This window comes from Sander vitreus, chromosome 12, assembly GCF_031162955.1.
Source record: "Sander vitreus isolate 19-12246 chromosome 12, sanVit1, whole genome shotgun sequence".
NCBI lineage: Eukaryota > Metazoa > Chordata > Actinopteri > Perciformes > Percidae > Sander > Sander vitreus.
In genome coordinates, this window is record NC_135866.1 from 30,173,551 (window position 1) to 30,179,069 (window position 5,519).

Genomic DNA, 5,519 nt, shown 5'->3' on the forward strand with positions numbered 1-5,519 from the left:
TAATAAATGCATTACCCACTCAGGGTTATTATACATAGTACAGCCATTATATTACAGTGTAATTTTGTTGCATATATTGTGATAAAATACTTACTGATTGGCTACTTATCGCTGAAAATATGTAGATTCAACAGAAGAAAACTTCACATATAGGGGGTAACAATGTGTGTTTAAAGAGCTAGAAACCAGATCAGGTCACCATTCACAATAATAGACGTGACCGGCAGCTGGATTCTCGCAATATCACAAGATCACGCCAACACTTGCAGCCAGGCCACTCCAAACTGTGTGTGTAAGTCACTCTCTCTAACTGTGTGCCTGATCGCCTCTCTCGCTCTAGACACAGATGAGAACTATCCGGATACACTTACCTACCTGGCTTGACACATTGTCTCGCGGCTCGCAGGAGAAATACAGGAGACGCCGGTGTAAACAGACAAATGACATTGTCGCCTAAATGAAAATGGCTCCCCTTCACGGCGATTTTGCGGCCAATGCGTCTCTGGCGTCACCTACTGCTTAATGAACAAGCAAAAGTACCCAGTTAGTGAAAAGACACAGGTCAAAAACAGGCTATATTAAATTACTGCAATGATGTGCAATTACTATATTGCCTTGCTTCAAACACAGTGTCATCTTTAAATAACTTTATACAAATATTCATGTAGAAACGAGGAATAGCCTACCTCATACAGCTACCAGCTTACTTTTGTTAGATAATGTTTTTCTTTTGAAACACTAAGAACCATAGCTCATTGAAATTAATTACACTATATATATACACACACACACACACACACACATATACACACACACACACACACACACACACACACACACACACACAAACTGTATATAAACAGTACCAGTCAAACGTTTGGACACATTTTCTCATTCACTTGAATGGGAAAGCATGTCCAAACTTTTGACTGGTACTATATAGTACAGCCATTATATTACAGTACTTTTATTGAAAATATGGTTGTGATAAAATACTTACTGATTGGCTACTTACTGCTAAAAATATGTAGATTCAAGTTCAGAAAACTTCACAAATAGGGAGTAACAATGTGGGTTTAAAGAGCTAGAAACCAGATCAGGTCCCCCTTCCCGATAACAGTCGGTGACCCTGATGCAAATGTCATCATGCTGAGTAATGTTACGGTACTTTTGGTACTTTAAGTGTATTTTGGAGTGGAAACAAGTTTGGAACTTACCTTCAGGATACTTGATCACAAACACACCTTGAGATGTCTGTTTTCAAACATCTCCATCGGTGCTAAACATTATTTGCAAAGACTAAGGGCTCCTGCACACTGCCTGCATGGCGTGAGCGTGGCGTTTCTGTTGTGTGTCAGTTGCATGGCGGCTGCGTGGCGTTTTCTAGGTCTTTACACACCAGAAACGTGTCTGACGCGGCGCTGCTGCTGCTAGCCTTGTCTGTACACGTGTATGTTTCCCATAAACATAAATATATACTGATTTGATTACAGCAAAGACAACGTCGGCAGGATTGACGGCAAAATAGACTACAGAATATTTCGTTCTGTATTGACAGGTGCAGTATTTGAAAATCGATACGTTTAATTACATTGATATCTGCATTTATGTCAACAACTAGAGACTTTCAAACATTAAAATGTCATTTATTAAATGTTTATGTATCAAAATGATATATGAAAATCTTTTCGTGTTTTATTTTGCCTGGAAATGCTTCCAACACGCTTGCCTGTCACGTGAAAAATAGGGCGCCTGTTTTCCCACATCCTTTCAGGATGCAGTAGAAGTCTACCAAAGCCTGCCAAAATTGTTGGGAGCTGACGGAGAAAACGCCGTACCAATGAAGGTCTGGCTGTTGCCATTGACAAGTTTAGATTCTTCTGCTGCCAAACTTGTCCGTCAGATAAGTATAAGATTAATTCAAGAATCACAGAGTGTCCTGGAGGACTTCAGTGAGCTGGAAATGAGGTGCAATGATGCACTGAGGACCACCACTGCACAGCAGTTTCCACAGATTAGCAAAAAGATTAAAAGTTTTAAAGAAATGTCCTCTGAGTTCAAGCTGGAATTCCAACGAACGTTGGCAAAGAAACTTCCGTCAATCCGAGGAGGAGGAGAAGAGGAGGATGGGCTCGCAGAGATCCTGAAGAAGAGACATTCTTCTCCTTTCAACAGTAAAAACCTGAACGAGTGGATGGACTGTAAAGAGAGAGAAATCTGCATGTTAAAGTCTTTCACCAACATGATGAAAAACACCAAGATTGTCCCTTCTCAAAATGGTCTTCATGAGGAAGTTCTCAGTGCACAACATGCTGTGTGTTTTGTTTTCACCTCACTTGGAAGTGCTGAACCGTACCTTTCAGCTTTATCAAACTACTTAAAACAAACACCAGAAGACGCTCAAGGTGCACATACCCAAGATGTAGAGAAGGAACAATGGTACCTTTCAAACAAAGTAGCAGATTCATTATGGAACCAAGCAAAGCTCTTCAGTGACTTTGCAGAGGCCAACAAGGAGAACAAGAAGATTAAGTTCCTGACAGTGGGTTCAACAAATGAGACACAGAAAGGTTCAAGCATCTACCTTTATGAAGACGGCTTTTTCTGTCAGTGAGAACTTTGAGCCTCCTTCAAAGCCTGAAACAGTGACAGTAAGTGATATAAACCATAACAGTGTGACTCTGAAGCTTTCTCCACCCAGATTTGGAGCAGAGGACATCACTTCCTACTCTGTTGAGTACTGTGTCAGTGGAGAGGATGAATGGAAACAGAAGACAGCATCAAAATCTGAAGAAGTCTCAGTGAGCGATCTGAGTCCTAACACAGAGTATATGTTCAAATGCAGAGCAGTGACCTCAGTAGGTGTTGGGCCAGCCAATGAAGTCACTGGTTCCACTAAAACCTTACCTTGCAGCCCTCCTGGAAAACCTAGAGTTGAACCAAACTCAAGAGAGATATCAGTTAGCTGGGAGAAACCTGCTGAGCTTGGACAAGATGTCCACATTTTGAGCTACATCGTGGAATACGCCAAAACAGACAACAGGGTAAAAGAGGGAGACCTCCAATGGAACGAAATGATGGTAGGAGCTGAAAAGGTGATCATATCAGAGCTTCAGTCAGAGACAGAATATGTTATCAGGGTCAGATGTGATTGTGGTGTAGCTGGCAGAAGCAAAGAAAGCATCACTGTTAATGTCTGCACAACAAAATGTGAATTTGCACGTCTTGCCGAGTTCCTCAAACATATTAGCAAGAGTATACATTCTGAATCTCCATCAGTTTACAAACTGCCTCTGAAAGAAGAAGATATGGATGTCTATGGATGCCGGAGGTATAACCTTGGCAAAGAAAGCATGAGGCAAAATCGCACAATAATGCTTCTTGGAGCAACTGGATCAGGAAAGTCCACTCTGATCAATGGAATGATCAACTACATTGCTGGTGTAGAGTGGAAGGACAATTTCAGATTTCAATTAATTGAGGAGGATCAGACGAGATCACAATCTGAAAGTCAGACATCTGAAGCCACTGTGTACAAAATCAACTACCAAGAGGGGTTTAAAGTCCCCTTCTCTCTGACCATTGTGGACACACCAGGGTTTGGGGACACAAGAGGAATAGGAAGAGACAGGGAGATCACAGAGCAAATCAGGAGGCTTTTTACCTCTGCTAATGGGGTAAGTGAGATTGATGCAGTGTGTTTTGTTACCCAGGCCTCTCTTGCACGACTAACAGCAACGCAACGATATGTGTTTGACTCGGTACTCTCCATTTTTGGCAAAGATGTGGCAGAGAACATTCAGATGCTGGTGACTTTTGCAGATGGCAAGCAGCCACCGGTTCTGGAGGCAATAAGTGCCTCTAGGGTTCCATGTCCAAAAAATGATATAGGGCTTCCAGTTCACTTCAAGTTCAACAACTCTGCATTGTTTGCAGATAACAGAAGCAGCAGTGACAGGGCCTGTGATCTGGAATCTGATGAGGATGATGACAACTTTGACGAAATGTTTTGGAACATGGGTGCTAAAAGTATGGAGAAGTTCTTCACTGCTTTGAAAGAAATGACAACCAAAAGCTTGCTCATGACCCAAAAGGTTTTAAAAGAAAGAAAGCATCTTGAAACAGCAGTTGAAGGTTTGCAACCGTAAGTTAAAGCTGGATTAGCAAAACTTGAAGAAATAAGGACAACCAAAGAAAAGATTAATGAGCATGAATCAGCCATGGCTTCAAATGAAAACTTTGAGATTGAGGTGGACGTTATTAAGCCAGTCAAAAAACAGCTCACAAAGAAAGGAGAGTACATTACCAACTGCCAGAAATGTTCTATAACATGCCACTACCCATGTGCGATAGCAGATGATGATCAAAAACATGGCTGTGCATCAATGGATAAGACAGGGATGTGCACTGTCTGCCCTGGAAAATGCATTTGGAACGTGCATTTCAACCAAACATACAGTTGGGAGTATGTTAAAGTAAAAGAGAAGCAGACACTGCTGGAGCTAAAAGACAAGTACAAAAAAGCTACACAAGAAAAGATGACTGTTCAGGAATTGATTGAGAGGCAAGAGGAAGAGATTGTTCACCTTCAAGACATGATCGTGTCCCTCATGGATCAGTCGGCTCACTCTATAACTCGTCTGCAAGAGATCGCGCTGAGGCCTAACCCTCTGACCACTCCAGAGTACATCGACATGCTGATTGAGGGAGAAAAGTCAGAGGCAAAAGAGGGTTACACGGCTCGAATTCAGTCTTTGGAGGCAATGAAGGAAAAGGCAAAAATCATCTCCAAAGTAACTAAACGAGATAAACTCACAAAAACAGAAGAGGAATTGTCTGAAGAAAAACAGGAGAGAAAAGAAAAGAGAGGTTGGTTTAAGAAAGCTTTCTTTGGATATTAGTGAAAAACATGCCATGGCTGCAGCAATGTGTTAGTATAAACCAGAACCAGAAAAGTGAGTTAATGGATGAAAAATAAGTCAAAAAGAGCTGAGCAATTGTAAGACCCAATGGTCTAATTTTGAGACTATTAACATTATGGTGGGAAAAATATTCGATTCTTAGATGCTTCACGATTCTCTCTAGAACAATTCAATGCTGGATTCTGATACGTTAATAATTATTATTATTATTTTTTTTAAATGTGTTGAGTTTTATTTAAAAGTTACTGTCTCCAGACAAGTACAAATCAGAAAACAGAGTTACTGAAGGAGGATGGGATAATGAACAACAACTTAAAGTTTAGGCAAGAGTGCAGAAAAAAAAGACAAAAATGGCCATACATAAAATAATTAGACAAAACACATATAGGCTGTTCATATGCTTTATCACATTACATCTGACCTCCTCATGTTTCACGTTCTAAGAAGCCAATTATCCACCTTTAAACTAGTGCTGTCAGTTAAACGTGTTATTAACGGCGTTAATGCAAACCCATTTTAACTGCGTACATTTTTTTTATCGCGAGATTAACGTTCTTTTTGGCCTAGCAAACTTTGTCGTTTTTTTCACATGCTGTT

The 5,519-nt window shown here is 40.7% G+C and overlaps 1 pseudogene; it reads left to right on the plus strand.

Annotated features, from left to right (window-relative positions):
- Positions 1 to 1,751: 1,751 nt before the first annotated feature.
- LOC144527186 (uncharacterized) lies at positions 1,752 to 4,883 on the plus strand (annotated as a pseudogene).
- The last annotated feature ends 636 nt before the right edge of the window (positions 4,884 to 5,519 follow it).